Below are 12,389 nucleotides of genomic sequence, written 5' to 3'. Positions count from 1 at the left end.
TACTAGGTGAAGTGACAGAAAGTGAATGACTGATCCAATGGAGAATTTGCTATTGACCTAGTGACAACAAATCTTGACTTCCCGCTGTTCAACTTAACCACTTTTTAGGGAAGTACTCTACTGGGAAAAAAATATTCAGAGGTTACAAAGAGACATTGATTTCTGTCACCTCATTCAATCTGGCTTGGGAAAGACGAATGGCAAAGGTGTTCAACGGACAAATGTAAAAGGAGCGCGTAGACTAATGCATAGAAATACAATTGCTCCCCACACCAGGATACTCTTTTCAGGTTTATTACTGGCCAAGATGAAGGATGTAAGTTGAAATTCAGAAATTACCCACCTATCAGTCATGCAGTTTTAGGACTTGGAAAAGAAAGTCACAGCAGGCAGAAGAAAATTACCGTAGGCCTTTTCAAAGTCTAAGACAGTTTTAATGCAGGTTTCAAAGTGCTCTGAAAATCCCCCCTGACCCAGCAAACATGAATAGGTAAGATGTTTATAGACAGTGACTGCTGGCTGGGGATAAGACAAACAATTGTTCCTCACCTTATATCCTGCCCTCCAAAACCTGTCGTCTCACAGTACTAGAAAGCTCTGAGCTCCATTATACTTAAATTGCTCTATATTACCACATCCTACTGCTGTTTGAGGTGGTTTGTTATAGTTACACTCCTGCCAGGCAGGTATAAGGAAATAAATGATACATTTTGATACAAGGCTATTTTGCTGAACTGGATGGATTAAGGAACTGGTAATAAATTTCTTTTTTCTCTTCTAGGCCACTGGTGCAAATCCAGTCCAGTTCAATAGTGACCAGAAGTTATTGCCACCTGACAACAGAACCGAATCCATGTGAAATTGATTGGCAGTTCTTAGCCCAGCTCCTAATGACTTGGTCATGAAATTACCACCATTTCTGACTCAAATTGGCCCCAATGAAACTGTATTAGCACCAGCACCCAAGGCCAAGTGGGGTGGAACACTCACTCTGCTTTTTATGTGCCAGGGAGAGTCAGGTCACATTTTTCATTTAAAAAGCTTTCTTCATTAAAAAAAAAAAAAGTAGTTTTGTCAGGACTGAAACTTTTTTAAGGGAAATACAAAATTCAACACAAAAATTGATCTTTTTATGGGAAGCATCAAGCTGAAATATTTTTCATTTTATCTTAAAATGTTGTTCTGCTTTGGAATTTTAGTTTTTTAAAAAAAAAAAGAAAAATAAATGACATGTTACTATGAGTGTTTAAGATGACAACTAGGGTGGGATTCATTTTGTCTAACTTTAGACATGCATAGTGTAGGCGTCAACCTCAGAGCTAGTCATCCCAGGTTTCCTTCATAGTCAATGGAGAGAAACAGGTACATTTAAGGTGTGATTCATCTGACCTATTTTAAATATCTACTTTAAGATTAATAATGATCTTAAAATTACTGTCTCTCTCCACTGACTATGGTATGAGACTACAGAAACAATCTCAAATGGAGATCTATCAGAGACACCTACTACTGGTCAGATGAGTCCTCTCCCATTTGTTTAATTCTTTATTACATACCATTGCTTTTCAGCTTTTTAATGCTGAAAACCTTAACTAATAAGATATTTTCAGTTGAAATAAAAGGAAAGCTGCATGTTGTTTCAGAATTTTCATTTGAAGAATAAACTTCTTTTCCAAGTAAATTCACAGTTTTAAGTGGAAAAACCTATTGCCTATGTATGAAGTTGAAGATATACTAAGGGTAATTTTAGTAGGTAAGGAGGATGAAAAATCATAGGTTCTCTTAATCCTGTGTCTAGCACCTCATCAAATTTCTTCCCCTTACAACCACTGAAGTCAACAGAAAAGCCACAAGGCAGTTCTGTGGGATGGAGTATTCAGCCATTTTGCTTTCCTCTCTAAGCTGCCGGGAAGGGAAGGGAAGGGAACAAGACAGCTGGGATAGCAGAGGGGAGAGATGGGGACAGCTGGGACTGGCCATGCGAAGGATGCAATGGGTGGAGAGAGCATGAAGAAACAGATGTTGTAAAGCACGGCTGGAAAGAAGAAGGGGCGTTTGTGAAGGAGCGGAGAACATCTGAAAGGCAGGCAGATGTAAGAAAGGGCATAGAATGGGTAGCAAAAGAAAAGGAGCTGTAGAGACATTAACATTTTGCATAAAATAAAAAAAATCCAAAATGAGGATCAGTATTTTCTCACAGTTCTGATCATTTCCAACGTTGCCAGGCACACATCAAACAAAGTAAAGCAGCACTGTGGATCCTGCTCTTTCCGCTATTTTTAGTGTATCCCCATTCAGCTCCAGAGCTGTTCACAGCCCTCCCTTCTCTCTCTCATCTTATACTTCCACAGATCCAAACCTTTTTGTTGCAGACCTTTGGTTGCATTGGAATCTGTCCAGGTTCAGCCACGCAGCTGGGAATATAGCTCATTTCGTTCAGCAGAGCCAAGTATATTGATAAAAACAAATTTACGTTGATTACCTCTGAGTCTAACACACAGACTTTCTCCACCCCTCTGCCTAACAAAGCTGTGAAGGAGACTTTTGACTTGCCAATAATCTCACAAACAAATTAGCTTGATTTTAACTCCATTACTCAGGCTAATCTCTCTTGGATTTCCTAGCATTTACACAGGAAATGGGTCATTCATTATAGATGGTGTGTACACTTAGATTTTATAATTCAAGGAATGTCTTAGGTGGTTTGTGGTGACATTTTTCTTAATAATGTGGGCAGCACTGCAATGTCTTTCTCCAACTGCCATTCTCTTGGTGGATGCACATTATTTAGATTGAGAGCAAGAAACTCTCTCAGGTGGTTTGCAGGTACAAGAGAAAGTATCTGCTGGAAAGGTTAGAAATAAAATTGAGCTGTGCCTTTGCCTAGAAAGGAATCCCAGACTGATAATGGGGTTTCATACAATTACCTTTTATCAATCTTCAGTTGCCTTCCCTCCCTCACCCCTTTTCTTTCGGCTAGGAGGAAAAATGAAAATATAGGACGCTGTGCAGACCAGGAACAGGCAGGAGTTTTAGGCATGTCTTTGACACTGATTCACCCTGCAGCTTCACGCTAGTGCGTATCCTCTCTGCTTCGGTGGAACAGGTCTCCTAGGAGATGTCAAATTAACCACACTCTGATCCTGCACTCAAACCCAGACACTGCTACCATCACATTATTACTATGCAAATCTACTCTAAAAGGCAGCCTCAGTCCAGAGTCCTAATATCTCATTGCTTTAGAAATGGGCTTAACTTCCTTTTCTTACACAGTCAAACAGTTTGGGGACTGGCAAAACAAGTGGGCTGTAGACGTCCCAGACAGCCTCCTACCCTCATGTTTTCCTCACTGAGTGCCAAAGAAACTATGTGGATATGCAATATTTTGGTCATGAGCCATTATGTCATTTTGAGTTCTTTCACTCCTTCCCTTGTCCTCCAAATGCACTTGTCTCCTATATCCACAGGAGAGTGATATTAATATTTAAGTAAAACAGCCAGCTTTTTTGATGTTGTAGCTTATATGACTTGTTAATGACTTCCTTTCCTGAAAGCAGAGGATACCAGCAAGATGTCTGGCACTGACTGCCTTTTTGTTCACTTCTGTCATTCCCACACCAGTGTTTTAAATCTCTTCGCTCTCCATTCAGAAACTGATCTTCACATTGCACAGAAGGAATAAGGGACATAGAATCATAGAATCATAGAATGGTTTGGGTTGGAAGGGACCTCAAAGATCATCTAGTTCCAACCCCCCTGCTGCGGGCAGGGACATCCTCCACTAGAGCAGGTTGCCCAAAGCCCCATCCAGCCTGGCCTTGAACACTTCCAGGGATGGGGCATCCACAGATTCTCTGGGCAACCTGTTCCACAGCCTCACCGCCCTCACAGTAAAGAATTTCTTCCTTATATCCAATCTAAATCTCCCCTCCTTCAGCTTAAGGCCATTACCCCTTGTCCTATCACTACATGCCCTTGTAAACAGTCCCTCTCCAGGGAGATGCAAAAACTCACCTGGGAAAGATGCATGCTTTAACAATTAAATAAAAATCAGAGCCATGAATTGAAAGTTGTGATGGATAACGTGACAACAGGAAATTCCTGGAACATGAATGAACTTTCCCATTAATTTATAAACTATTTGTAAAGTACAATTTGTTCTCTTTGGATGGAAAAAAGGTTTAAAAAATAACTTGAGGAGAATGGTAGTAGCACAGAAGATTAAGCATGATTATAAGAGAAAGTTTTGCTAATCACTCCCTTCTGGACTTAAGTAACTTACAAAAATATTTAGATGTCTGTGCTGTGAAAGATGGCTCATACTTATGCAATTTGCCATGCAGATCTGTTGAGCAGAAAATAAATATATTGCAAAGGCTCTTTGTTCGATTTAAAAGTCAAGAATAAAAGAGTACAGAAGCAGCAAGAAGTCAGTGATTGGGTTAGCTTACACACAAGCAATTTTACTCTGTCAGCAATTCAGAAGGTATGATGCTCTGTGCACCCAAATTCTCATGCTACACCATGAAAACACATGCGTATTAGATAGTACTAGTATACACCATGCTTAACACATCTACAGATGGTGTCCCACTACCCCCATGAGGCCTTAATTTGTTCCTAGATACCAGTTCGTTTCAGCAGCCCAGCTAGAGTGCTCTGCCCACCTTAGCCACTTTCATCTCTGTAGCAAGTTTATTGTTATGAAGAGCCTTGCAGAGCCAAGGCAGCGTTTGTTCCTCTGTCCGTGAAATCTGGACTCTTCACGTCTGACCTTTAATTGCGGTTGGCTGTGGGGAACCCCAATAAGCACCAAGCACAGCACTGCAGTAATGAAATGTGTCTGGGGTAGTGTTCGCAAGCATATGACCACCAGTAAAGATTTACAATTCAACACTCAGCAAAGATACACTGAAATGAAATATTCTGTTTTAACAACAGTAACTAATTAACAGATTTGTGTGGTTTTTTTTCAAAAGAAAAGGGGTAGAGGAGAAGGAAAAGTTTCTAGTTACTGCAGGAACAGATAAAAGGGAAATTCCTTTTCAAAATCTCATTACATCCTTCTTTCAAAGCATCAGTAGATAATATGGAGATTTAACCTAGATTAGATTTAACATTTAGGGGGATGACAGCACTGTTATCAATTAGTGTTACAGAAGATAAGTGCTGAGAGCACTGCTTCTGGCCTGACTTTTCCCTGGTACCTTTTTCTTGATCTGCCTCAGTTGTCTCTGTTGAAAATTCAGATAAACTAAGAAATCAGGATTTAAAAAATAATAATAAAAGAAGCCAGCAACAGACAGGGATCTCGTTTGAGTCAAAACCTGCTCAAATTCAGCTTAAGCTTTTTTTCAGGCCTTTATCCCAGCTGGGTACCCTTACCCTGAGTTTGTTCATTGTTACACAAAGCAATGTCTTTAAAAAGACAGCTTAGGTGGGAATCACCTGAGTAAATGCAGATGTTTCCCACACAGATGTTTATGCATGAGCTAGTCATGCTTACTCTTCTTGCAAGAAGAAGCCTGGTACATTTGTCATGAATTCCTTCCGGAACTATTTAGCTAAATTGGGTCAGATTAACCACACACTGAGAGCAACTAGTTCACAAGTAGACACCTATCCTTCAGACGTCTAAATATAGAGAAATCCAGCACAGTGCGTTTGCTCCAGAGTCCACTGAGGGTAGATTTACAGTAGCTCATAATAACATACTTGTATAAAATTACTTTAGCTCTCCTTAGTAACAGTAGTCACAAATATAAGCCAGCACAAGTTATAACAGATTTTAACCAGAAGCTCCCAAAGCATTCACATGCTGCCTGTTGACACACACTGAACCCCATATTATTATGTCTTTGCAGATATCATTGCACATATTAGCTAGATCACAACAGTGCAGATATGATAGCAATTTTATGCTAACATCTTTTTGCTGGTCAGATATATCCACCATGTTGTTTGCAGGGGAAAACAAGTATCTTTTTCTTCAAGTTCAGAGGGCAGCTAGCACTCTGTTTTACCTCCTGTGGCTGGCAGTGACTCATTTTGCATGAAAATACAAAGAACAAGATAAACAGGAAATCTGGTGATTCTTGTCTCCACAATTAGGCTTTAAAGCCATTACAGCGATCCTGTCTCTCTATTAGCCACCATGGATCCCGGCTACTTCCCAAAACAATGAGCATCACCCTTGTCCCTGGGAAACTATCACTGTTCCAAACCTGCAATCTCAGCTTTTGGGGAAGGGGTGGGGACTAAAAAAACCAAAACCATCCTACAGAATTAATTAGGTGTTTGGAACACATTCTGCACCTGAGAATCACATGAAGGATCTGCTCATGTATCACTGGGAAAAAATCATTGATCCCTCTGAACAGAAACCATTTCCCTCTCCTGGAATCCGAACTGCCCAACTGTATACCACATTGCCTATAGTTAGCACCAATCACTTCTCCTCCAGCCATGGCGATAAAAGTATGTGTGTGGGATAATAAATGGTCCTGGTGAATTATCTGATGGGTCTGGAAATTGGAACAGGATCTTATGTATGTTGCTCTTTCTAGAGCTGAATGTGTTTCCTTCCTATAAACTCTTCTTTTTTTCCCTCTCTTCTTTCACCCATTTTCTATACACAGATTTGCCTGAATGTGAAGACACAGAGATGTGCTTGAATGCAATTGCTCTCCGCAAAAACTTTCTATCATGAGAAACGTTTTCAAACAAAAGAAAATGGAAATGTTCGTTTTGGGTGACTTGCAATTTTACTTCCAAAGGTCATTCATTAATTTACAAATCCATTCTAACCACCCAGTTAATTTTGCTTTCTTTCACACTCATTCCAAATCAAACTGTTACCCAGAGTTAAATAAAATTACTCCACTGTGATTTATTTATTTATTTATTTATTTATTTATTAAATGAGAAAAAACCCCACCTCTTTCAGCTCCTATTTTTCCTGGTGTGTCTCTCCTACTCAGCCTTACTATACACAGGTGGTGAGTGCCTTCTAAGCAAACCTATCAGTTACCTTTTCTTTGTGTGCATCACACTATGTCTTTGCCCTGCCTTTTGGTACTCGCTACCACAAAGTGATCATATGCATTCATGAGTAATTATACCTCACATCAACCTGGGTTCTGTCACAGGGAGACTGGTAATGTGCCAGCAAGAGAGGCAGCACACTTCAGTGGGGAGAGCACTAGAATTTGGAAGCCCTGAGTTCTGCCACTAACACTTTATGCAGTTTTATGTATAGCACGTACCGGTTTCCGCATCAGTGAATTGGATTTTCTGGTATTTTATTTCCTTCTTAAAATATTTTGTGATCTTACAATTCAAAGTGCTAAACACAGCAAAAAAATGTAATCCTACTAACAATATTTTTGTACTACCATTAGTTTTATCGTTGTGGTTTTTCTTTAACTGGTTAAAGCCTACGTATGGATAGAACTGGCTCAATGAGGATGATCATCCATAAAAGAAATATTGGTATAGACTTAAAATAAAGGTAATATCAATAGACTAAGAAGGCTAGATTTTGTTGGATATTAGGTAGTATGTCAAATTCTAAGAACCTATAAAATGAATATTTCTGAGCTTGAAAGATGGTCAATACAGAAGTGTCCTAAAGTGTCAATATTGGGACCAGTGTTTTTTAACGCATTACTAAGCCAGAAAAAGAAGCAGACAGCAAGTTATTGAAAAATGATAGAAGGTTAAGTTATTTCAGCTAATAATCACCTGCTGAGGATTGTGAAATTCCCCCACTGTACTTAAAGTCATTGGAGATCTGGGCAGCATGATGGTAGATTAAATTAATCTTGGGTAAGCAGAAAACATTGACACGATAAAAAAATCAAAGTCACTCACAGTCTCTAAACCCAGCAGCCAGCTACACTAGTGGAGAAAGAAATGGAGGAGCCAGCACAACCAGTTTGGAAGGCAGATGATGAGCACAGTTAAAATTACTTTGGTTAGACATAGCATGAGGCAGATGTCTCCTCTGAGCTTGCGTGCAAACAGGGTGTTTGGCATCTTAAACCAGAGAGAGAGAATAACCAAGAACATTTTATTTTATATGTTTTGTACAGTATAATACACAGCTCATTCACACATTTTAACGAAACTGCTTTTTCACCTTTGAGAAATGTAGAACAGGAATCATACTTAAAGTAAAGGGGGGGATTAGGGTCCTGGTTGGATTCATAGGTAATTAAGAATATTTATGCTGGAAGGAAGCTGCTTGAAATATTTGTAGGGAAACTTAAAGGGAATATTTAAAATTTTGAAGGTTTCAATGAAAAAAATATCACTTTCTCCTTAACATGAACAGTTAAGAGGACAATAGAAAGAGAAATGGAGAAAAATATTAAGATAAGCAAGCACAAAGCTTGCAGTGCAGGGGAGAACTGTGGAAATGCCGCTGAAACTAAGGCAATTAATGTGATTTGTTTCCAATAGGAGCCAGACAGGTTGTTAACCAATAACTACAGTTGTAGTTAAGTAGTAAAGGTAATCGAACCCTACATTTCACAATGCCAGCTAAGCCAGCCAATTTACCATTCAATGAGCACCAGTATTCAGTGGGCAAAAAGCAATTGGGGTACTTTCTGTGCAGTCTGATTTTATTCCCTCCTTCCCTCCCTCAGGCATTGTAAACTTTATTCCCAACAAGTTTGACCAACTGGCTTCAAAAAATCTTAGCAAAAAGCTTCCTCGCTTGCCTTGTCTGTGCCTATGGAAGTCTGACAGGTCTCTCAGCTACAAACGGTCTCCGATATCCAGCCTACATACTGCTTTCCACAGTAGCTGCCTCTCATCCTCCATTCAACTCTTTAGTTACCTCCTTCTAGAGGGCTTGGTTCCCCTTCTTCAGCTCAGTCAGAGTGTCATTTTATTCCGCAGGTTGCTTACTGAAATCAATGGCACTCATCACAGAAAGTCATTCTTTAACATAAACAGGAGAGGCAAGAGTGAATATGAAAAAAAATTATCTTTTTTTTTTTTTTTTCCCCCTAAGAGAACAAAAAAAATGCCCTGGTGCTAATCTGTCCACATCAGAAATACATAGGAGAATTTGCCTCTCTGTTCCTTTGTCCTTAGGATAGCTATGGTTAAGTCATTCCTGTACTTGTGTGGAGATCTGTAAATTCAGTATTGGGCTCCAGGATTCCTGCTCAGGAGAGTGTATAACATAGAAACCACTAGCATAGCAGAGTTTAAGCTTCAGTATTTTTTCTGAATGGAGGTAGCCTGCTGAATCACAGCCTTATATTAAGCATTTAACCTGTTGGCTGCCGCTCTGTTATAAAACAAATTCAGACGCATGCTGGTACAACAAGCTCCTTGAATCATCTAAGGAAAAGCTGCATTGACATTCTCTATTATGCTTCACAATAGGAGTTTCTCTTGTCTCGTTTTGCTTTATTTAATTCCTCAAATCAGAAAGAGAAGGAAAAAGAAGATAAATTACTTTTTTTCCTCAGGTTGACTGAGCTTCAGTGAATGTCAGGTCTGGTCTCTCTTGCTTTCCTTGGGATTGCCCAGATGGCTCCTTTGAAATGGATGTGTCTAATTTTAGAGCAAGAAAATGAAATAAAAAATAGGGAGTCGAAAGCAAGGTGACTTTTTCCTGCAAGCTTTGATGTGTTAAAATTCTATGGCAACATTTCTCTCTCTTTACCTTTGCTTGACTCTCTCACTCTCTTTTTCCCCACAGAGATGCACATGTGTTAACTTAAAATTAATGAAGCACAGAGATGTACCTGATGAATGGAGACTGCTCCATGGTTGGTTCAGCTCTTGGCATGTAAAAAACACATTTGCTTTATTGGTTTTCTGTGGCCAACCTGAGAAAAAAAAAAATTAGAGCCACGGTAATATCATATTAAACTGGTGTAATGGGCAACATGGGGCATGAATTTCAGGTTACCAAAGGCGCCGTCCATGGAAGTGAAAGAATGAAATACGTGGAGTTTTTTCCTGTTATTAGAGCTGCATGTGTTTTGTTTGTTTGTTTGGTTTTTTGGATTAGTTGTGTTCTTGCTCTATATATGCTGATTTATAAATACTGAAGCTTATGATGCATCCAAATGGCCTGCCAATTCACATTGACTTCAGACACAGATAACTTTCCCAAATTCTTACATTGTAATTTTTCAAACAAATGGTATATTCCATTTTGGAATGACTTAAAAATTTTGTCCAAACTGAAACTGAGATAGACGGACAAGCAGATACATTGACAGGTAGATAACTAGAGCTTTACAAATAGGATGAAAATTATTAATTTATTCTCATTGAATATATAAGTATCTCAAGACTAAAACTAATCACTGCAGTTTTGCTGTGTAACTCAGATTTCTTCTGTTTAATACAACACAAAGTGGTATGCACAAAGAAAATAATGAAGTATTTTAAAAGTAAAAAGCTGCATAATTAGAGCTAAAGAGCTGAAACTACTGCAGACAAAGAATACAGATTTCCAGTGAGCTTGAGATAAATCTTTAACATCCTTGACCTTCTTCTTAGGTTACTGCAGAATATCTGGCAATGGTGCTTTGCAATTGCATGCACAGTGCTTTAGATAATTTATTGTTCAGTTTGTACAGTCCTTTGTAATAAAAAAATCAGCCTTCAAAAGCAGGGTCTATTGTGTTGGATAGGTAAAGCCTAAGAGAAAAATGGGAGATTACACATATGACAGGAAAGTAAACCAGTTTTGCATTTGTCTGTCATGTCTGTCATCCAAAGAATAAGATCTTCACAGCAAAATCTTCTAAGGTCTTCTAAATTTTTACAGTGTGAAATACTTACCAGAGTTTTTAAAGCAGTAAATAAAACAATGAGTTTATAGCAAAAAGTACTTAGATTGTGTCTGTTCCTATAAACCTGGCTCATTTGGGAGCTTGATGAAGTTCAACAGGCAAAGAAAGGAGCTCAGGCGATGTCTTATATTACTGAGTTGTTTGTGCTATTAATTGAAATAAAACTTAGTACTACCAAAGGTTTCTCTGTTCTGTCTTCAGTATCCCGGTATATTAATTTTCTGCAGTCCTCTTCATTCAAACAAAGGTACGTTACAGTAGATGAACATTTTTCTCTGTGTTACTTTGAAAGAGAATGATTCAAGCTACTGCTGGAACTGATTGAGTCTTATTGCCTCTGGCCTTACCGGTGTAAAGGGACAGCTGAAGCGTGGACTTAAGGCCAAATTGACCACCACTTTGTCATTGCCATCAAGAACATCATTATGTTGCATTCTCACGTTCTTTCTTTCCTTGAGATGGAAACCAAGGTTCATGTTTTTCTTTAGGTACTGTAGCAAAGTTCAGTGTAGTGGGTCTTTGAAGCCCTGACAATGCATATTTTAAAAACCTTTTGACAGAGGAGTACCTCAGCACCATTTATCTACGGAGTTTTTTCCACATATTGTGTTGAATGAATGATTCTTTTTGAGTAAGAAGAGGGAGGCAGCAATGTACACTTTGCTGTTAACAGCCATGGCATTGGACAGGTAAACCAAGTAAAGGTCCTGCTCCCAGGACTCTGATTTCATAGAGTCATAGAATCATTTAGGTTGGAAAAGGCCTTTAAGATCAAGTCCAACCGTTAACCTAGCACTGCCAAGTCCACCACTAAACCATGTCCCTAAGAACCACATCTACACGTCTTTTAAATACCTCCAGGGATGGTGACTCAACCACTTCTCCGGGCAGCCTATTCCAGTGCTTGACAACGCTTTCAGTGAATAAATTTTTCCTAATATCCAATCTAAACCTCCCCTGGTGTAACCTGAGGCCATTTCGTCTTGTCCTGTGAGGACTTATCTTGTGGAAAAGACAAACCCTTTGCTTCTACTAGTTTCATTAGCAAATTCAGTAAATGCTGTCTTTGTCTGATTGTCTCTATATAAAAGACATACATCTTGGAATAAATATTTACATAGAAATATCGTCTAGCTATGCTTCTAGAGAGCAAGCTATTTTTAATAAACTGGAGCTGTGATGAGACTTGGGAGTATTAATATGCATAATATTACAGTGAGGCCCACTTACAAGAATGACCTGAATTATGTATCTGTAATTCAATGTCCCAAGCTTTTTAATGTACTTTTGAGGATAATTGCAGCTTCAGTACAACTGATGTTAAATACAGTGAGTATAGAATTTTTGTTTGTCATTTTTTGCCTAGATTTCTCCATCAGAGATTCTTTTTATTTCAGATGCTAGCTATGACTCTCCCAGACCTCCCCAGTGCACCCCTATTGCAAACTGAATTTCTCTATCCCAGCTCTTACATTTAAAAAGCACAGAAAATAACTTGAAGAAAGCTTCCTGTTGGGGAATGTGGTGGAAAAATGTCAACAGATAGTGATTGTTGCAGCA

The 12,389-nt window shown here is 38.9% G+C and overlaps 1 long non-coding RNA gene across 1 annotated transcript in view; it reads right to left on the bottom strand.

Moving 5' to 3' along the window:
* LOC129205198 (uncharacterized) overlaps nucleotides 1-12,389 on the bottom strand; it is a 234,219-nt gene that overhangs the window by 16,935 nt on the left and 204,895 nt on the right. Inside the window, exons 17-18 of the long non-coding RNA XR_008576648.1 lie at nucleotides 9,768-9,851; nucleotides 9,476-9,573 (exon numbers count right to left, since the gene is read on the bottom strand). This is a non-coding gene — a long non-coding RNA (uncharacterized LOC129205198). The remainder of the gene's footprint in view (nucleotides 1-9,475; nucleotides 9,574-9,767; nucleotides 9,852-12,389) is intronic.

Source organism: Grus americana, chromosome 3 (assembly GCF_028858705.1).
Source record: "Grus americana isolate bGruAme1 chromosome 3, bGruAme1.mat, whole genome shotgun sequence".
NCBI classification, from domain to species: domain Eukaryota; kingdom Metazoa; phylum Chordata; class Aves; order Gruiformes; family Gruidae; genus Grus; species Grus americana.
This window is presented reverse-complemented; position numbering and strand designations above follow the sequence as displayed.